At 50.0% G+C, this 22238-nt stretch overlaps 1 protein-coding gene across 4 annotated transcripts in view; it reads left to right on the forward strand.

Annotated features, from left to right (window-relative positions):
* The window catches only part of ZBTB7C (zinc finger and BTB domain containing 7C), a 346189-nt gene that overhangs the window by 67836 nt on the left and 256115 nt on the right, over nt 1-22238 (forward strand). The window lies entirely within an intron of this gene.

A 22238-nucleotide genomic window follows, 5' to 3' on the forward strand; every position in this document is an offset into this window, starting at 1 on the left:
AACCCTTGGAAAGATAACTATGCAAACAAAGTGCCGTAAGGCCCGATAAGATGATAGGTGGATACTTTATAGTTATTATTTTCTGCCCCATGCACTTGCTGGAGCCAGGCACCGGAAGATTTAGCATCGGGTGGGTTCACTTCCTATGCCTTACGGGAAGGTGTGATGCCTTTATTGATGTAGCACCTCTTGTTTGAAGAACTCAAAGTAACATATCAGGAAGTCATTATTCCCCGCTGGCTCCCTTGGGAAGCAGGGAGTTGATGCCAGTGGGGAAACAGAGGCAGCGAGGGGTACAGGGGTGCTTTCATATATCCATGAAGTGGGGATACATGGGGGATAGGTCTGGAGACCTCACTGGTTGGGAAGCCTTCTTGATTGACTGAGCTTTCTCCAATGACAGGGTCAGGCGATGGATTGGTATTTCTTGTAGAATAAAGAAAAAGGGACTTTATGGCTCCCTCCATCCCTCCAAGGGCGCTAGGTCAAGTAGGAGATGATCAAGGGTGGCTGGGGAATATCATGAGTAGGGATTTGGGGAGCACCGGAAGGGGCTGGCAGATACCCTGGATGTAGAAGTTGACCCTGGGAAGTCAGCCAAGCAGGAAGCATCAAGCAGGTCCCCAGGCCTAGAAGGTGGAGGTTTGAGGCTAGAAAAAGAAGGGAGCCAGTGGGAATGGAGACCCCGAAGGTGAGCTCCGATCCGATGGAGGGCCTGTTCCCAATGGTCATGTGGTCTTTGCTCTGTGCGTCACAGAGGGTACCACTCTGGCAACTTCCACTTTGGGGAAAACCGCAGGCTAGGCCAGAGGCAAAAATAGCTTAGGGCCTTGGGAAACTGACCAGGGCAGGGGGAGAAGGACCAATGGCCTGGGGCAGGAGGCCCAAGGGGGTGTGGCAAATTCCATTCCAGTGCAGGCCAGTGTCAGGATCCATAGGGTCAAGCCAAGGGGTGGGGAGGGGCAGAGTATTAGGACTTCTGGGTGGCCTTGTTCTAAATCAGGCAGAAAGAATAAGATGAAGAAGGAATTTAGAAAGCTGAGCCTGGCTCTAGGAAATGGGTCAGCCATAAGCACCAGGCAGGCCTAGGACTTAGCGCCTGTGTATATGAGGAAATAGAAGGAGGGTTGGGCTCTGGGGAGCCCAGCAAGGATAGTCAGGGGACTGGCTGTGCTTGGAGGGGCTTAGCTAGGGAGGCAGCCAGTTCCATGGGTACCTGGGGCTGTGTCTCTGGGTACCCCAGATGCCAGCATACTGGCCCTGGACTATTCACATATCCCACCTCTCAGTGAGGAAGGTGGTCTGTATGTCTCAGACTAGACTGGGGACCTAGGCAGGGCTGACCCTGGAGGCTGACCCCATGGTGGCAGGTGATAGGGGCGGAAAAGGTCCAGCCCTGCAGGGTGGTGTGTGAGGACTTTCATCATGTGTGTGGTTTCAGGAAGGTAGGGGCAATATGCTTCCTGATCAAGGCAAGAAAGAGGATCAGGTCTCTGAAAAGGTTCTTAACCTATTTTACCAATATTACTGAGTACCTGTTGTGTGCTGGGCCCTGTGCTAGGTGCCAGAAATGCAAAGATGTATGAGGCATCTTCATTGCCAAGGGAGGGGGGATGGGGCACAGGAAGAAGCATGGCAGTGAGGACAGAGCCAGGACGATGGGAGCCTCGGGCTCCTATCTTCAAGACAGGGACAATACTTTCTCACTCACAGGCTGGTTGGAAGAATTAAATAAAATAAAACATGCAAAAACAGCACAGCGGCTGGCGCCATACCAAGTGATCAATACATCGAACTTATTTGCATTTTGCCACCCTTGGAGGAGCTCACAGTCTGGCAGGGGTGGGAGCGAAGGAGGCTGGGAGAAACACATCCTAATTCTCAGGGCTTGCTATTGCTAACGGGGTCTGAGGCCTGGACTCTGAAAACCTGGTCATCAGAATTTGTCTGGCCATGGAAGATGTAGTTCAAGGTGGATCCAAACACTCAGAAATGGTGACAGTGTTCGAGTGCTTTGGCAATTGCCGGGCCTGGGGTTCTTTATGGGCACCGAGTAGAATAGAGGGTGGGAGGGGTGGGTCCAGGAATTTCCAGAAGCGTTGAGAAGAGAGGACATTCTCGGAATGCTTGGAGAGTCTTGCCTCCTCGGCTTCCAGCGCTGTTCTTTGCAGCGGGGCAGGGTGATCGGGGTATAGAAACCAAGGCAAGCCTTGGGTCCTACAACAGGGCTGCCTGGGAGAGTCTGAGCACCAGCCACAGATGTAAGCCACACGTGGGATTTTAAATTTTCTATTGGCCATACAAAAAAAGATAAGCATAAGAAAGTAAAATTAATTGTAATAATGTGTTTCATTTAACTCAAAAGGCCCAAGTATTTCAACCTATCATCAATATACAAATTATTAATGAGCTATTTCACATTCTTCCTTTCATGCAAGGTCTTCCAAGTCCAGAGTGTATTTGACAGAGGCAGCACCCCTCTGTGTGGACTAGCCACATTTCAAGTGCTCATCTCAAGTGGCTTGTGGCTACTCGACTGCATAGCTCAGGTCTAGAATCTAGAATATCTTGCCAAGGGGCACCCAGAGGCCAGGGGTATCCTGAGCTTAACAACAGGACTTACTATTATGTCCCCTTCTTATGACTCATCCGTAATGCATCCCTGGGGAAATTGGCTTCCATGATCTGAGATGTCTTGAATCACTCGTTCTAGATGGTGATTTATGTTTTCGGGAAACAGCCCCGGCTGTGGGTGTCCCCGCTGGTCTTAGGACTCCAGCACCTGTTGGTTCGAGGCTGATCTCAGGCGGTTCCGAAAGCCCTCTGAGCTTCAGAGGCTTTGTGGGAAGTGGCACTGATCATCTCTATCTTGCTGGGTAACGATGAGGACTTACATACAATAATGAGTGATCACTCTGTGACATTCGCTGTCAAGAAGGAATCCTTGTTATTTCCCTAAATCAAATGAAAACCAATTTGAGTTCCCCTAAGTTTGGCGGAAGTTTCCTAGCAGGCATTTCTGTAGTTCTGTCCATTGTATAGGAATGATGGGGCTTTACAGGTCAGGAAAAATGGGGAAGGAGGCGAGGCCTGGACCTCAGCACACGGCAGCAGGGTCTGACCTCCATGTGGTCATCTGGAGGAGGCAGGCCCTGCAGGTAGCTTGTGGCCCCAAGTCAGCTCTGCCATAGGGCATCTTGGGGTCCTTAGGCCTTCATCTCTAGAGTTTGGATACGGCCAAGGTGCTCTGTTCCAGTGGAGTGAGGGTTGCCGGTCATTCCAGGACCCCTTACCTAAGCCATCCCAAGTGTCTTGGGACCCACCCCAGGGATCCTGCTCCAAAAACTGCATGTCCTACAACCCTTCTGTTTCCATTCTCCCAGCTGCAGCCTTAGAAACGAAGACCCATCTATCTCTACCTTATTACCCGCTACCTCTCCCCAGCCAGAGACTTACGGGTGACTCCCTCTGAGGGTAAGGGGACCCATTGCCACAGAGCGCGGATGCTCTTTCTGGGGATAGGGAGTGTGTTTTTTATTATTTCGTGAAGGACATCTGCTCCAGCCACAGGCCTCCAACAGCAGCAGTGAACTGAGGTTTGGTGAGAATTCTGCCCTAGGGATGGAGGTTTTAAGAGAGTGTCTGCAGGCAGATCCCATCACCTCCTGGCCTGCTGTGGAAGGAGCAGGAGGTGCAGGTCAGTGACACAAAGAGTAAGTGGGTGTCAACTGCATTGGATAATCAATGCAAAGTCTACAGAACGAATGGAGACTCCAGGCCTGGGGACCGAGGTGCGGTTTTCAAGCTTGGGTCAACACTTGGTTGTGTGTGGTGGGGTCAGTGTGCTCTCATGCTCACTGCAGTGGCCTGTGGGTCCCCGTGTCGCTGCCTCTCTGGACAGAAGTCCTGTCCCCTGAAGGAACTGGTTCCTGCTTCCTGCTGCCTCTCCGGGGAACTGAGTTCTCAAAGCTGTCACGAATCAGGAAGGATCCTCCAAACTGGTGTCATTGTGACTTAACATCTATTTTAAGAGGTAATCCATGGCACATTTGGAGGACAGTGGGAAGGATGTTTCACGAAATCAAGCGCATTTAGACAGAGATGTAGTCATGGCTCTTTCTAAGTTGGCTGTGTGACCCCGTGCAGGTTGCTCAACTTCCCTGGGCCTTCACGTCCTCATCCATTCAATGGGCATGAGAAAGTGAATTGCAGTGATGCCAGGCGCACATGCATTTCAAAAGGAAGAGGTCCTATGAGGCTTAATCACCAAAGACTTGAGAGTCTTACGGCAGCACCCTTGCCCTCCCCACCTCGAACAGCGTGTAATTCTGTTCTTTAAAATTAGCCTCTCTGTTGCTTCCTGGGGGCCCACAGGGAGTAGTTTCTGATAGATCCCTTTACAGTTTTGCAGCAGGGAGAGGAAGAAGGCCACATTGCCCTTGACTGACAACCTTCGTATGGGTATTTAACAATTTTAATTTTTCATGATTCCTCTGATAAAAATAGTGCCTGACTAAAAACAAATACATTTGTATTTTCCATCTCCTTAATTAGTTTCTAATTTGGGGGTTCTTATTAGCTTAAAATCATCCCACTAAAATGGTCCTTGGATGATAAAAAATGTGAAAACCACAATCAATTCTAGAGAGATCTTGGTATTTAATTATGCTGATTGGAGCACTAGAGACCCCTGGCAAAATGAACCTCTCAGAATAAGCTTGATTTGTGTAATTTGGTTTTTAAAAATTTTGGATGCATATTTATCATATTCAACTATGTGTTCTTGTTCTCCTTGAGATTCTGACTCATCTTCTAGGAGATGGGTGGAGGAATCCACAGGCTGTTGAGATCCTGGGATTCCAGCTGAGCTCACAGAGTTGCTGGTAGGGCCTGGCCTGAAGGGGGCACGGGGTCCCCAGCTTGGCTGGTCATTTAAAAATATCTTTTCTTAAAAAAAAAAAAGGAAAGTTAAAAGTCATACAGAGACAGGCTCATAAGAAAGGATATGCTGATAGAATTTTGGAACTTGATAGTCAGAAAGAGTCTCCCATGAAACCTTAGAAAATGGGCAAGTCCCAATGGGTTAGAGATGCATCTAGAAGCAAAATTCAGGATGTGATATATAACTTTGGAGGCACTGGGAAGATCTAGTTGCTCAAAAAGGTATCCAAACCCATGGATCCATATTCGCTTTGCTAAAAGTTGGACAACCAGATGTAATAGGAAAGACACAGCCTCACCCATGATATTTGCTTGCTGTAAAGCTGAACCAGATCTGCTCAAGCCTATAAATCTAACTACCATTTTATACAAGAACTAGAGGAATATGCAAAACGCCACTGCAGGGAGGCCATCGCCAAAGCCACACCAAAACCTCAGGACAAATGCCCTCATTTCGCTAATAGGATGTCGAGGTGGAGGTAAGGGGAGGTATAGGCGAAATTATTCCTGATTAGGAGAGTCTTTTTTTTAAGGATTTATTGATTTATTTTAGAGAGAGAGAGCCCATAAGCAGGGCCGAAGGAGAGGGAGAGAGAGAGAAAAGCAGACTCCCTGCTGAGCACAGAGCCAAACGTGGGGCTTGATCCCATGACACCTGGGATCATGACCTGACCCAAAATCAAGAGTCAGATGGTCAACTGACTGAGCCACCCAGGTGCCCCAATTAGTAGGGTCTTAAGAGACACACCAAGCAAATGCACTCTGTGGGTCCGATTTGAGTTCTGATTTCGGGCCTACCTGCTGTAGACGGACCAATCTGAGAGAATCAGGGACATTAGGTCCACAATGGGCATTAGATATCCAGGAATTGTTATGAATTTTTTAAGGCATGTAATACTGTGGCAGTGTTACATACTGAAGTATTTACAGATGACATGATATCTGGGATTTTCTCTAAGATATTCCAGATAAAAAAGATGAAGCAAAAATAGCAGATTGTTGCATATTGTTGAAGCTGGTGATGGACATCTTGGGATTTATTATGCTCTTCTATTTGTGCATGTTTGAGAATTTTAACAATGAAAAGTAGAAGAAGAAGAAGAAGAAGGAGAAGGAAGAGGAGGAAAAGGAAAAGAAGGAGGAGCGGGGGGGAGAGGAAGGGGAAGAAGAAGAAATGTCCTTACTAGCTGGCTGAGCCCTGAAATTAACCATTAGAGCTTTATTCATCCAGCTTAAGCCTTCCTTCATCCATAATACCCAGCTTCTCCTGGGAGTGTGAGTTCCGCTTTAGGAAAGTCACAGTGGGTCAGTAGAAAATTTCCCCAGTGCAGGATACTGTAGGTGTCTCATGCAGAAGAGTGCTAGGTGAGGTCAAGTTTGGAAAAGGCTGTATTGAACTAAGGCAAACAGATTTCTTTGGAGCCTTGGTTTGGCTGATACGTGCTGTGCATCTTGGGTGAGGGTGGGCAGTGGTCCCCAGAATTATTTGTCAGGTGCTTCAAAGGAGATAGAAACCTCCAGCCCCTTCAGGGAAAATCAGACTAAGGTCAGAACCCTGGTTCCAGAGCTGTTTCTATTCACTAACTAGTCATTGATTAATCATCACACTGTCTGCACCCCAGTTTTCCTATCTGTAAAAGGAGCTTAGTATCACCTACCGCATATTTTACAAGACTATGAAAGGGCTTTGTTCACAGTATAGAGCCCAAGACCAAAGGTTAAATTGTGTGATTTTTATTGGTGCCGTTTTCTGAAACTCGGTCCCTGAGTGTTTGCTTGGAGGCTCATGGCTCTGTATACAGCGTGAGGCACACACCACCTCAAGAATGGACTATTGGGGGGTGTCACATGCTCGAAAGATAAAAGGTGGTAAAAACAAGCTCTCTGCCCTTTGGGAGCTCACGATGGACCTGGGGAGGCAGTGAGAATAAATAGTGATGGGGACTAGCAAAGCCATCTAGCCCTCGGGACAAATGGAAGTCTCCAATTCAGAGGAAGAGGGGAACGCTCTTGGTTGGGGTAGTCTGCGGAAGGCCACCTGGAGGAGGTAGCACTTGACCTGGGCCTTGAAGCTGCGGGCGATTTGCTCAGGCCATCCCTTTGTTGGTTATGGATCACTTAGTTGGAATACTTCTCTGTCTCCTGCCTCTGCCCGCCCACATTCTGCAGCTGAGCACATAAACCTTGTTTGGATTACAGTACTATCTGACTCGGGGGCCCAAGTCCTCCCCATCCGGAACAGGGGTCAGTGCTCCCCCCCTGCTCGGCCCTCCCAGCCACTCCCATCCTCTCCTCTGCTCTGTCTCCACCTCTAGTTTCCGTCTGCCACCGGAGCCCAGAGGAGCTGGGATTACTCATCCCGTCCACACTCATCACTCCTGCCCTCCCTTTTAAGTTAAAAAAACAAAAAAAAAGTATAAACCACGGAAACAAAGCAATAAATTATGACTCAGAGACACCCAAGCCTTCATGTGGAATGTTTATCACTGTCAAATCATTCCTTCGGGCAGTGAGAGAAGACAACCTGAGTGGGGATTGTGGGAAAGGTGGGAAGCAGTGGTGTGAGTAGAAGTGGAAGGATTGGAGGCACCCTTGGGAGCTGGCCTGGTTTCTTGGGTGCAGAGGGCTGGCCGGGGGGCTGTGATGCCCCTCGCGGGGTGTGCATGCAGTTCTTTGGGGATGTGAATAGCATTCAAGAGCACTTGTTCACAGAGAGCCCACACTGTCCTTTAATCGGCACAGCAGAGATGAAAGAAAAGGACCCAGGGAAAAACAGGGCTGGGGTGGGCGCTTCGAGTCAACAAGGGGGCCAGCTCCGTGCCACGCCAGGATTCAGAAATGTGGACGTGTGCCTCGTCCTCAAGAGTCTGCGTGGGCAGAGCTTAGCCCACTCCTTGCACGCTGTAAGGCTCAGGAAGCTATTGTTCGTACTGCTATTGGGGGGAGGGGCTTACACAGTGCCTGGCATGACATTGCCCCCCACTGTGGTCTTCACACTGACTGCACACCTCAGCTTTGGGGTCAGAGAGCCCTGCTGTTGAGTCCTGGCTCCACCACTTGGGCAGTGACTGGGTCCTTCTGAGCCTCGGTGTCCTTCGGCATAGGATAGGGTCACCACGCCTCCCTCCAGGATGGTTGGGTGGGGAGGAAAGGAAATGATCCAGAGAGAGCCCTTGGCCACTGTGGACCCTCACCAACTTTCAGTCTTTATCTCTACCCCTTCTGCCACTGTGAAGTAGTAAGACATCCAAAAAGCTACCCCAAGCCTCAGTTTCCTTATCTACGAAATGGAAATAATGAGATTGCCTGCCCTACTGACATCACTTAACAGTGAAGAATGAGTTTAACGGGCAGTGAATGTAACACCATTTGAAGGAGTAGCAAGAGTTCATCAAACATTTAAAAAAACATATACGTGTGTCTGTTCACGTCAGGTATTCACACGTACGAACGCGCACATGCAGACCATACTCAGAAGAATTCCCCGAGGGGCAAAATGTGTCCACAGCGTGATGCGGGTGGCCTGGGAGGGAGAGAGGTAGCACCAGCCTCTGCACTGGTTTGTATTGTGCTTTTTGGCTGCCTTACTTTCCCAGAGGCCGTTGGTCCCCTTTTCTGGCCTGCCGCCCTGCGCTCGTGGGGTGTGGGAGAAGCACGTGGGGCCAGGCCCAGCAGATGTGGCATCCAGCTCGGCTGCTGAAACTGCCCCGTGTGACCCCGAGCTAGTCCTATAACTGCTTCCTCAGACACAAAAATGAAGGTGGAAAAACTGTAGGCTATAGGACATCAAGAGGACCCCGCAGGCCGATGAGTTAAAGCCTTCCTAAGTTGTAAAGTGGCGGCCAAATGGAATCTGCCACCATCCTTAGATGGTCGGCCGGGACTTCGGAGCCCAGTGGAACAAAAGATTTAATAGCACTTGTTAATTGATTAATGTGCCTCCTGCTATTTCACCTGCTTCTGGGAGGGCAAGGGGACTATTTTTCTATTAGAGACACACTCCTTAAAGAAGCCTTCCCTGACCCTGATCCCCTGTTGCCTTTCTGAGTCAGAGGGTGTACCTTCTCCCAGCCCTGGCTGTTGGAGCCGAGGTCAGCCATCCATTTACCCACTTATTCTAATTCGCTTTATAATTTAGCACTCACTCTAGGTTTTGATTTACAGTTAATGGTTCATCTTTGAATGAACACTTGTCTGGAATCTTCCATCACTCAATGGTGGTGGTATTGACTTGGCAGCCAGGTAATGAGTCCTAGAGTGCTAAGTCTTTTTTGGGGGGGAGGGGGGGCAATATTTCCCCTGTTTTTCCCCTATCAGCCACATAAAGAACCCTCTACAAGTATACACTTATTTTATTTTAAGGCCACATCGTGTAGTGGAAAGAGCACAGGGATTAGTCGGGAGATAGGAGCTCTGAGCGCCGCTTTGCTGTTAACTCACTCACTGACGCTAAGTGAGAAAATATTGACCTCTCTGGGCCTCAGTTTCTCATCTGCCAGGAAGTGCAGGGTTGGGAGGGGAGTTCTTTTTTTTTTTTTTTTTTTTTTAAGATTTATTTATTTGAGAGAGAGAAAGCACGAACAGAGGGAAGAGGCAGAGGGAGAGGGAGAAGCAGGCTCTCTGCTAAGCAGAGAGCCCGATGTGGGGCTCGATCCCAGGACCCTGGGATCACAACCTGAGCCGAAGGCAGACACTTAACCAACTGAGCCACCCAGGTGCCCCCTGGGAGGGGAGTTCTTGCTGAGCCTCTGGCTTAGCAAACCAGCCCAATGAAGTGTATAATGAATGAATGAGAGAGATCTGTGTTCAGATTACAAAAATAATAACAGCTTCATATAAGAAAAAAATTACAAGTGTTTCACTGAGAAAGCAAAGGGGGTTGTAATACTCCCTCCCCACCCAGAGACTAGCACGGCCTCACTATATCTGTATTGTCACCGTGGGTCTGGAAAATAGATCCAGATGGCCCCAACATGAGATCAAGCTATATATTATGTTCTGCAGCTTGTGTTTTTACTTAATATATCTTTAAGAAAACTACTCAAACGCATCACTCTTTTTTTTTATAATATGGTTTTCTATAGTATGGATATCATCTATTAGTAGACTAGAATTAATTTCACTAATGGACATCTGGGTGGTGGCAGTGAGTTGTAATTGATTGGATGGTTGGCCGCCCCTCCTATTCTGGGAGCGGGTCAGAGAGGAGCCTGTGAGGGGAGAGCATGTTTCCAGGGCCAAAGCCGCCATCCTGAGTGAGGGCGCTCTTCCCCAGAACTGGGGGGCGGGAGGGTCAAGCTGGGAACACAGTGAGGAGGGCCTGGGGTGGGGTGGGCTGGAGCTACTGACAGGCAGGAGCCTAATTGTGTAAACATAGTTCTTAGTGCAGCTTGGTTGCTCCGGGACCACGGAATGTCAGCAGCTGGGACAACTGTGAGTCAGGGCTGAGTCGGGGAGCGGATGTGGCATAGCACTCCAGAGGTGGGCAGCCTTGAGCGGTGCTGGCCTGGTGCCGGCCCCCGCCTTCGCCCTCTCCCTCCAGTGCTGAGACAGGGAGGCCAGGCCACTGTGGCCAGCCCCAGCAGGCTGCCTGTCTGTCCTCTGTTCCCAGCCTCCACGAGGCTGGAGGCTGTTGACATACCCGTCACTTCTGTAGGACCCCAGGCAAGGCAGTATTAGGATCCATTTTTCGGAGAAGGCAGAAGGGAGACGTTGTTGGTTCTTGTGCCTAGAATTTTTTCCCATTTCCTCTTTCCTTTTGTGTTTGACTGAATTAGAATTTTTGAATCGGTAAAGCATTTATAGGATTCAAAAGTCAAAACGACATACAAAGGTATATATCCAGAGTTCTCCCTCTACCTCCTTTACCCCCTGCAGGCAACCGTTTACATAACTTTCTGGTTTCTACTTCCAGTGTTACTTTATGCTAAAATGGAGAAGCTGGAATATGTATTTTTCGTTTTCCACCTTACCATAAAAAAATATACCCTACAGTATATTCTGTACCTTGCTTTTCTTCTTTCCTTACATGTGTCCTTGAAATGTCTCCATATCAGTACACAGAGCACTTCCTCAGTTATTTATTTGCTTATTTATTTTTTAATAGCTGTATAGTAGTTACTGGATGCATGGATAGAATTTTTTTAAACAAGCCCCCTATGGAGGGACACTAGGATCACTTCCAGTTTTTTGCTATTAAAAACAGTTCTGCAATCTGATGTCAGGCTGAACTATTTTGTTGTGTGTGTGTGTATATTGTAAATAACGAACCACCCCAAATCTTTTTCTAGAAGTAGGCAGACTATGCATTATCTATGAGCAGATAAGTGAACAAGACTTTGCTCCCCGATTCCCGTGCCTTGTTGTCCAAGTGACTCCGTCCCCCGGCTCCCTAGCGTCCCATAGTCACCAAAATGTCTGCCCAGATGCAGTGTCCTTTGCCTTCCAACCTGGGACTTTAGAAATGGTCTCTACTTTCATTTCCTCTGGTGGTTTCAGCAGAGACTCAATCCTGGGCCCTAGACATTTGAAATCTCTGGAATGGTTAGCGGGAATCCTGAGCCCAGTGGTGGAAGCATCATGGCCGGGACTGGTTGGGAGGGCGTGGGTTCAGTCCCAGATTTGCCGCCGAGCGAGGCTGCAGAAGTGTTGCCCCTCCGCTGTCCCACAGGTGAGCGGAGTGGCCTGACCTCCTCTCCCATCCCGACCTTCTGTGGTTGTAGGAGCAACCGAATGGTGTTAAGGGCAGTTTTAAACTCCTCAGGCCCTGACTCGCAATGAAGTGTCACTTTCTCAATGCGGGCCCATGTGCTGGTGTTTCTTCACCTCCCTGGGTGGCCGGAATGCTTTCTTTAACCTGAAATCAAAAAAGTGTCAATGAAGCTGGTTTGTACGTGCTAATACAATAATGCCCATGTGCAGATTCCCATTACTCATAAGTACATTCATTTGGCTACAGATTTGTGGAGCCCTTTCATTGCTAGTGCATGAAAAAGGGATATTTCACACATGTTTCACATAAGCACTATGATTTAGCTTCTGAGCGAGTAAGAATCAATGCTACAGCCAACTGCCACCTGAGAGCCCATTTATATTGTATTACGGGCGGCAGCGGCCCCCCCCCTTTGACCACGTACATGTTTGTTACGTGGGCTCCCTCCCCAGGGCTTTGCTGCTGGCCTGCGTGCCTTCTTTGTGGTCCGTCTCTTCCTGTCCCCGGTGTGCCCGAAGTCAGCGGGGACCTCACCCGAGGAAGGAGGTCTGGGCACACATATCAGTCAATCAGCTGGTGGATGGATCCATCATTCACCAACGTCGTTGTGCACAGAACCCCTCAGAAACAGCGGGTCCGCACCCGGCGCGCCCTCGTCCTGTAAACAGCACCACTGCTGGCTCCGTCCACCGGGCCTCCTGCTTCACCCCACCTGCTCCCCTAGGGTCTGCGTGTTAAATGTCCCTGGAGTCTGGCCCTCCTCTCAGCTCCCCCTGTCGTGCAGCCCAGAGCGCCTCCCCGGCACCAGCTCCGTGGCCCAAACGGCCTCCCTGACCCTGATCTTTCTAGAGCACACAGTAATTGCTCTGGTAAATATGCTCATCTGAAAAAGTCACCTCTGCTGGCCTCTTGGTGCTTCTACAGTAAAGGTAGAAATTCTTGCCAGGACCCAGAAGGCCTGCCCACCTCCTCAGCCTCCCCTTGTACCTTCTTCCCTTTGGTTTCTAGAACAAGCTGTGTTCTTTTCCTCCTGGGGCAGTATGCACACTGCTCTCTCCGGGAGCTGGCTTCCCTCAACCTCATGGGTTGAACCCCTGCACACCCATCAGAGAGCAGCTAGGTGGTCCCTCCCCTGGCCTTCTGGGCTGGGTCCGGTCCCCTGTTGGCCCTGATCACAGCTGTAGATAAAAGTCTAACGTGCTATTTGATATCTGCCTCCTCACCAGAGGGTAAATTCCATATCCTGTTGACAGCTGGATGCTAGCACAGCGCACAGAGCATAGTAGGAGCAGGGCAAATGGGGGGAAGCATGAGCAGGCTGTGTCCTGGAGAGCAGGGCAGGGGGACATAAAGAATACAGGACACCCAGCGAACATGCCTTTTGCAGCAACAGCATCAGAAGGATGACACAGTTGTGGAACTACAAAGGATTTCAGAGGTCGTCTCAGGCCCAAGCCCCTCTGGGAGGGAGGGAGAAGAGAACTGTGGCAAAGACTGCAGCCTCTGGAGTCAAACTGCCTGCCTTCTTGCTGTGTGTTCTTGAGCAAGTTGCCTAACCTCTCTGAGTCTCAATTTCCTCATCTGTAAGATAGGGACAGTGCGTTTCCAGAAAAACATCGTGAGGATTAAATGGGGGAAAATGTTGTGTTAAGTGAGAAAACCCATGTGAGGCGCTCAGCAGAGGGCCAGCCCTGAGTGCATTTTGGCCATTCTTATATTACAGAACATGACACTGAAGCCCAGAGAGGTTAGGCTTCCTGAGCCAGATCACACAGTTCCTAATGCACAGCCTGGTTTCCCATACTGGTCACTGGACTGAGCTGCCTAGCAGAAGTCGCTAGCACCGTCTTTGCCCTCCAGAGGTTCTGGTCTTACTGCTGTAACATAGTGGTTCTCAACTGGGATGATTTTGCCTATTGCCCGCCCCCTAACCCCCGCCCTCCAGAGGTCATTTGGTGATGTCTGTAGACATTTTTAATTGTCATAGATGTGGGGCGGGGGTGCTACTGACATTTAGTGGGGAGAGGCCAGGGATGCTGCTTCACCTCCTACAATGAACAGGAACCCCACCCTCCCAAAGAAGCCCAGGATGTCAATAGCACCAATGTTGAGAAATCCTGCTATGGCATTTATAGGAGGGTCCTGGGCAAACTAAGTCCATCAGAAACTGACCCGACGAAGGGCACCCTCTCTAAAAAGGCCAGGGGGTGCCTCCTAAGTCTGTATCCGGGGAAAATGGCCTTTCGTGTTGGAGGCTGAGCAGGGCTCGAAGCCTGAGATAGAACATAGAGCAGACAAGAGTCAAACAGCTGTTTGTAGCCGAGAGAAAATGGAGCAGGGGCAGCCTCATCAGATGTATGTGGGCTTCGGGGAGTGTGAGTAGTTCTTCTGAGTAGCATCTTTGCCAGAACCTAACGCACCGCAGAACCCACCTTCCCCTGTTCCTTTTCCAAAGGGCCTTTGGCTCATTTGAGACTTTGGGGTGCTTCTGCAGAGATGTGGCTCCTGGCTAGGATGGATCAGGGAGCAGCCCATGCAATGCTACCCATCTGCCCGTGGCTGTGAGCAGCTCCTCTTGGGAGGTGTGAGGACTCAGGGAAAGTGTAAATCACACTCCATCCAGCTTCTCCACCCCCAGGCCAGCACCATTTTCACCTAGGAAAAGTCTAATAAAAATGCATTCCAAGTTCTAGTCCTAAAGGAGGAAGGATGGGGAGGAGCCAGGGAGGGGAGCCAGCCCAGCACAGCCTTGATTAAGTGTATCTGAGCCGCAGGGCTTCTCTGGCCTTAGATGCAGCCCCGGGGCCCCTGGAAGCAGGTGGTCCTGAGTGTCCTCTTCGCTCTCCAGGTCTGTGGCGGAGCCCTGGGTCCTAGCCTGCTGTGTGGGTTAGACGGGCGCTCCCAGCTCATGTCAGGGTTGATCAGGCCTGGGGAGGGTGCCTCACAGGGGATGAGGTACCAGTCAGGGTGGAAGGGAAGTTGGCAGGCATGAAGCACCTGTAAGGAATGGGGGCAGGGAAGCTAGACCAGGCCCCTGGAAGGAACGATGGCTCTTAGCCCTGACTGCACAGTAGTAGCATCATCTAGAAACTTTGAGAAAAGCCCAATGCCCAAGTTGTACCCCCAACCTATTACAGCAGTCTCAGGGTGGGACTCAGGCACCAGCAAATTTTCTAGGTGATTTCAGTGGGCAGCCAAGGCAGAGAACCACTGATTTAAAGTTTCCCTGGGCTCTGTTAGTGTAGCCACTTTGAAGGCTATACTGAGGGCACCGGGGGAACCCTGGCTGGGGTATAGGGGAGAGCCCAGGGGCTCATGGACCTGACAGACCCCAGCTGGGGAAGGCACATCGCCTGTGTGGCCACACAGATGACCAGGGTTTCTGGTCAGGTTGGCTGCAAGAGGGTTTGGGAAAGAGCGTGAGGACCTCCTTCCCAGAGCCAGTGGCCAAGGCAGTCAGCACACTCCCTACACCTGACAAGGTGCTCTTCGGGTGAAGCAGGAGAAGCCGCATCTCTGAGTAAACTGCTGTAGAGTTTATGGTAGATGATGCTTTGAGGTTCTTTGGACCTGCATCTGGTCTTTGCTGCCAGCCTGGGAGCCTCGGAGGAGAGCAGTAGCCGGGTTGTAACTCTGTCCAGGATTTGACCACTTCTCGCCTCCCCTTCTGTTCTCTCAGATTCTGGCAGCCTCATCTCCCACCTGGGTTTCTACAATAGCTTCCTGATTAGCATCCCAGCCTCCCCCGCCCCCCATAGGCCCTCCTCAAGGCAACAGCTAGAGAGATTCTTTAAAATATATCAGATGTTTTCCTCTTTTGCTCAGAAACAGTTCTCCATGTTGCTCAGAGCAAAAGCCAAAGGCCCCGGAGTGGCCTGTAAGGCCCCCACTTTCCCTCCCGACCCATCTGCCCTCCTTCCTGAGGGTCACTCCACTCTGGCCTCGCTAGCCAGTTCTCCGGTCCTCTTGCCTCAGCGCCTTTGCCCAGATTCTTCCCTTTGCCTAGAAGCTCAGTCCCCTAGAAGCTCAGAAATGGACAAGCCTCTTCCTTCCTCTTCGTTGGGACTTGGCTTGAATGTCACTTTCTCCATCACATCTTTCCAGACCACCTGCTTCCTGTCTCCCGGATCTTCATCTCTGCCCATGCCACTCATAGACTGACACTGGGTATTGTGTGTACTGTCTATCTCCCTACACTTGAATGTGAGCTCCAAGAAGGTGGGGATGTTTTTCTATTGCGTTCACGGGCATAAACCCAGAGCCTGGGGCAATATTTAGCCTGCAATGGGTACTCAATATATTTGTTCCTGTTTCTCCCCTTTTGTAGCACTGATGCTTACAATTGGCTTAATCACAGTCTCTGTCTCATGACGTTCTCTCTCTCTTGGCCCATGCATGCTCTGCTTTTATTTAATTATGTAGTTATTTAGTTACTTTTATTAATGGAATAAGAACCCAAGAGCTCATCATCCAAAACAAAGCAAGGATTTACCAAAACCTACATCCAAGCATGTGATCCTGCCTCACACCAGCCCCGTGTCTCCCCACTGAGATAGTCGTCTTCCTTAATTTTAACTTTATCATTCTCCTGTTTTTCCTTTTATCCAGCTTCATAGCATCCATATGTATTCCTGAAAAGTATATCTTATTGTAGTTATTTTTAGCCTTATACAAAGCCTGTTATACTGTATATAATCTTTGAAGTCCTTTGCACTTAATATTATATAAGGTCCACCTACATTGTTGCATGCACTGTGGCCCATTCCTTTCGATGACAAAAAAGATCGGTGGACGAATATTTAACTTTCGGTCCTCCCATAGAGCCAAGTTCGTAATAATAGCTACCATTTACTAAGTACTTCCTTTGTGCAGGCACTCTGTTGTTTTATTAGCCCCACTTAACAAGACTGAGCCAAGAGGTAAGCACTGGCCTAAGGTCGTACCAGAATGGCTCCAGGGACAGAGGCAGGATTTGAACCCGTGTAGGGTGGCTCCTGAGGCCTTTCCTGTCCCTGCACCATGCCTCCTCTCTGAACACATGGGTGAGCTTGCTTGCTTGCACACACACTCACCACCACAGCCAGCACTTTAGGAACCCCACTGCATGCCTCTCAGTTACGGATCAAAGTTCGACACAGGCACACACACACACACACACATATACACACTGGCATTCTGGAGTCACTCACAAATACTTGTTAACTGATGGAAAATTTGTTTTAGGAAAAATAGACCTTAGCTTCTGATGCTTGCCAAGAGCTGTCTGTCTGTCCCTGTCTATTTCTATCCGTCTCTTCTCTATGAAAAGAAAAAGCCTTCTGGACTTTGTGCTTCCAGAGGCTGGTGGCTCAGGACCTAGACCGACAGGCTGTGCCCTTGGGCTTGGATTCTGGGAGGGGAGCAGGCTAGACGGTGCCCTTGGCCTGGGAGAGGAAGAGACCTGTTCAGGGCAGTTTGTCTCCCTCCACACCAGAGCCCCGGGAGACTGCAGGGGCCTCACTCAGCAAAGCTGGGCATGCAGTGACCAGAGTGGGCAAGAGCTGACCCTTCCAGGAGCCCCTAGCCATCAGCTGCCCCCTCATGGTATTAGGAGCACCCTCTCAAGGGTGAGACTCTTTCTACATTAGAAACTAAAGGCAGTGATGGAGAACTGGAGGGCTGGGCACAGGATCCAGCACACTGTAGATGCTGCCCCAAGCACAATTGTCGCTGCCCCGGGGTCACACCCAGCAGGGCCAAGGTGAGGCAAATAAATGAACATGGTGGCGCCTTCAGTCCTGAGCCCAGTGTTGGGCTTGTGTGAGTTGGGTTTGACCACAGGGAGGACAGGGCCATGGATTTTTACCCTTCTGGTGTGACGAATGGCCTGGCTACCATGTCAGCATTTGCCATGCCTGGAGTAGAGCTGGTCTGCAAGGGCTCCTTGGGACTTGACTCACTGAGCTACGGAGGGAAGACAGAGGGATCTTCCCAGGCAGCCAGACATCTGATAACCAAGCAGGATGGAGGAGCCCAGAAACTTCACCTAGGGGGATGGGAGTAGAGGTGGATGTGTGAAGCAGGAGGATTCAGATCTGTCTGGTGAGAGGAGGAAAGGAGGCTAGGTGAACGCTACCCCCTGTTCTGCTTTTTGCTATTAATAGGGGGCGGCAGAGAGCAAAAGACAAACAGTGGGGCCTCCACTGCTAATAAGTTCACCCCAGCCTCAGTTTCCCCTGAGCACCTGTGGGCCTAGAAGCCTTCAAGCTGAGTGCAGGTGTGTGGCACTGTGGAAAGCCAGGGGGCCCATTGGTAGGGTGTATGCACTTAGGTGAGATGGGGTGGGGTGGGGAGGCAGGGAATCCTCCAGAAGGGGGAAGGAACTGCTTGAGCTCAGGGGGAACACTCTCCACCCAGGCTGCACCCTGGAATAGCCCCAGGAGCTTCTAAAATACTGACGCCCTGGCCCACCCAGACCAGGAATCAGAAGGTCAGGGGAAGGGCCCCAGGGATAGGTCTGTTTTAAAGCCTCCCAGATGATTCTTCTCTTTAGCCAGGGCTGGGGTCCAATGAGTCAGACACTCTGCTGTTTGAGTACTGCACCCCACCCTGCCCAAAGCTGTAGGACTGAGTACTGACTTCTATAGGATAGTGATGGTGACAGGTGCTCACATTGGGGGCTGCTTTGAGAATTATGGAGAACGTTGTGTGCAAAGACTGCACAGTCAGGTCAGGGCACCTGTCCCTGGCAAACAGGCTCTGGACCTGGCATCCTTGGAGCAGGGGCTTCGTTCGGGGTTCTAGGGGACACCCAACATTTGGGGAGACATTTTGTTTCTGGAATCTGAGGTCTGGGGGAAGCTGACCTGGAGGCCTGGGTCAGATTGGTAGGCACCTTCTTGTGCCAGAGCCTCGGGTCAAAGAGGATGATGATGGCAGCTGCTTCCCTGAAGGCCTTAACCTTGGTCATGATGTTTAGCTGTGGTAGTGTTTTAGCCAAACCTAGTGGAAGGACAACATTTGTGGAGTGTCTCCTATGTGTTAGGCATGTTCACATTTATTATTTCACACAATTCTCAGAGCGACCATGTGTGGTGGATACACATACCCCCTTTTACAGAGGGAGAAATGGGCCCAGAGAGGCCCGGCAACTTGCTCAACGTCACACAGGAGAACCAGGTCTGTGGACTTCTCACCATACCATACCCACCTCCCCGGAGTTATAATCCATGGCTTTCTCCCCAGGCTGATGGGTTGCAGGGATGGACACCGGGAAGATATTCCTCAGAAACCCATGTCCTGAATTCAGTCGCCTCTTCCTAAACCCAGACATGGATGGGCCATTCTTTTCAAAGTTTCCCCACCCCAATCTTTTTAAAAAACTTCCTTTGTTTATTTTCCACGATGATTTTTAGAACATTCTTTTAACGATTCCAATTCTTCTACATCTGTAAGGAAGGGGAAAAAATGAGTAAGGGTTCTCAATTTTGAGGCCCAGTGCAGGCTCCAGGTGCCCTCCGAGTGATAGGGTCTGGGTGGGAAGCCTGGGGGGCCTGGCTGCCAGGTCTCTAGGGCTGGACAGTTGATGATGTGAATCTCCAGGGGCGAGAGGGGTGGGGGCAGGAGGGCTGCTGATCCTCTGTGAGCAGGGCTGGGCTGGGGGCTTTCAGGTGCTGAAGTCGTCATGCAAGTCTATCCTGATCCACAGGGCCTGTCTCTAAGGGGTGTCTATAGACCTCTTTCCATTTTGTGTTACACTGTTGCAGGGGAGGGCCATGAAGCTGAGCCCCCCTGTCAGAGCTGGCCTTGAGTTCACCCAGCCTGGAGAGGCAGGGGCAGGTCAGGACAGTCGGATGGAGTGGGGGTTGGACGGGGGTCCAACTCTGCAGCGCCCCTGGAGAGGCTGATTCACCCATGCCCATTAGGAGCTGCCATTCCTACTGAGAGTGCAGGGCTGAACACAGGCTCCGGTCTGCCTCCTTACTTCCCACTTTGCCCCAAATGAGGAAACTGAGTCCCAAAGCCCCAGGTGACTTCTTATGGGTCATAAGGCTAGTAAATGGCAAAGTGGGGGGATCCTGAGTACCAGGCCACTGCTCTTCGCACTCAGGGCGGAGGTGGGGAAGATGGGGAGGAGGACCTTGGACATCAAGAGCCCTTGTGGGGATTACCTTCATGTTATTGTGAATCCAAGCACGCGATATCCCAGGTTTGCCTTCCCCACCAGATTACAGAAGAATTTCAGTCATTTTCCTGTGTCCTGTTAGTTAGGGTTTTGAATTTTCAAAAGTCCCCGAGTCCTGTGAGCCTAATTCAGTATTGGTGTGCCAATTTACCCCCAGCAGATCTCCAACTGTTGACAAGTGGCTGGTGCTTTTCTCAAGGTCAGCTCTGCAGGTACCTGCTTTATGCAGAAGTCGCTGTGTTCCCAGTGTCTCAACTCAACTGGCTTCTGCAATCACACACATTTGTCCCAACTTTAATTGGCACTCTGGAAGGCATTCCCCAGGCAGATGACACGGTAGGCTCTGACAGCCTGAAAAGAGGGCTGCCAGGCCCACAGTCACCATGCCCTCCATAGAGGGCTCCTTTCATCCCAAGTGGCTGTGCAGATGTGGAGGGGCAGCGGAGGGAAGCCATACCCATTAACAGCCCTGCTCAGGACTTTCCTGCTGGCTGCAAAAAATGCCTGCCTGCATGCTTGTGAAGTCCCAGGAGAATGTTAAACATGAAAGCCAGGGTCAGGGCTAGTACTTGGGGTGGCCTGCAGCTTTGAACCCTTCTCCCTGTTGGCAGCGACCTCTGGAGGGGTGGGCTGGCCTGATGGGGAGGGGACAACTGTAGGTTCTTCCTTCTCTGATCTCCAAGAAATCTCAGCTGGAGACACCTTCCTAAAGGGGCTTTCTGGAAGGGCTAGGTCTTGCTCCTGATGGGGACCCAGGGCTACCCGTCATCCCCTGAACTAGTTACAGCAGCTCTTGGCCATTATTTGCAGGGACCCCACACACTTGTCTCTTCTCTCCCCCTTCACTGGGCTCTATAGGTAGGGTTGGCAGCCATAACAGAGGATGCCCAGTTAAATTGGAATTTCAGATAAGCAATGACAAAAAGGTTAGTGTACATATCCCAAATATTGCATAGGACATACTTATACTAAAAAATCATTTGTCATTTATCTGAAATGCAAATCTAACTGGGCATCTTGTATTTTTGCTTGCCAAATCTGGCAACTTCACCCACAGAGAGATGGCCCCACATGGGACTGGGCCCAAGAGGGATGCCTTCTGTCTTCTGTGACTTCTGTCCTCTGTGGGACCTGTTCCACTTACCAATGCCCCGGAGACCGTAATGAGATGCAGGTTATTGTGCAGTAGGTCTGGGGTGGGGCGGAGACATTTCTAATCAGTTCCAGGCCAGTGCTGCTGGTCCAAGGACCAGATTTTGAGTAGCAAGGAGATAGAGCCGTGGTTATAGGCTGACCTCATTCCCTGGGAAGTGGGCTAGAGTGGGGGTGGGGGGAGGAGGTTTGAAAACATTTGCTGCCTGAGGCTCACTCCACAATTCTGAGTTAATTTGTCTGGGGTGGGGCCCAAACAAGGGACTTTCATGTAATTAAAAACAAATTTTTTTTTTATTGTGGTAAAAAGACATAACCAAATTTACCATCTTAACCATTTCTAAGTGTACAGTTAATAGTGTTAAGTGTATTCCCATTATTATGAAACACCTCTCCAGAACTTTTTCATCTTGCAGATCTGAAACTCTATACCCATGAAACAACTCCCCATTCTCTCTTCCCTTCAGCCCCTGGCAGCTACCATTTTACTTTCTGTTTCTATGCATCTGACTACTTTAGATACCTCCTGTATAATTGTGCGGTGTTTGTTTTTTTATGACTGGCTTATTTCACTTAGCATAATCTCCTCAAGGCTCATCCAGGTTGTAGCATGTGATAGGATTTCTTGCCTTCTTAAAGCTGAATAATACTTCATTTTATGTATGCACCACATTTTGCTTATCCATTCATCTGCTGATGGACATTTGGGTGGCTTCCATCTCTTGGCTATTGTGAATAATACTGCGATGAACATGGGCGTGCAAGTATCTCTTTGAGACCTTGCTTTCAATTCTTTTGGGTACATAGAAATGAAATTGCTGAATCATATGGTAGTTCTATTTTTAATTTTTTGTAATTAAAAATTTGAGGAATCTCCATACTGGTCTTCATAATGGTTGCACTAATTTACAATCCCACCAATGGTGCACATGGGCTCCGATTTTGCCACATCCTCTCCCCAGGTGATTCTAATTCTCAAGCAGGCTTGAGAACCACTCCCTTAGGCTCTTTCATGGTAGTCTCTCTTCTCTCCCTGGCTTGAGGCCTTTGGGCCTTGCTAGGAACAGGGTGGATCCATTCCACAACTCTAGGGGGGTTTGTGAATGGTGTCCCCTGGAGTGGGGCATGCGAGCCACGAATGGCCTGGGAAGCCGAAAGCCTAGCTTTGAATTCACAGATTGAGTGCTGTGTGACCCTTGCCAAGCCACTTAACCTCTCTGAGCCTGAGGCCCACACTTATAAAGGGATGGGGGTTGGGGTGTCTGGGTG

The sequence above is a fragment of the Mirounga angustirostris genome, unplaced genomic scaffold (genome assembly GCF_029215605.1).
Source record: "Mirounga angustirostris isolate CCGP_5_RB_7025 unplaced genomic scaffold, mMirAng1.0.hap1 SCAF_14, whole genome shotgun sequence".
NCBI lineage: Eukaryota > Metazoa > Chordata > Mammalia > Carnivora > Phocidae > Mirounga > Mirounga angustirostris.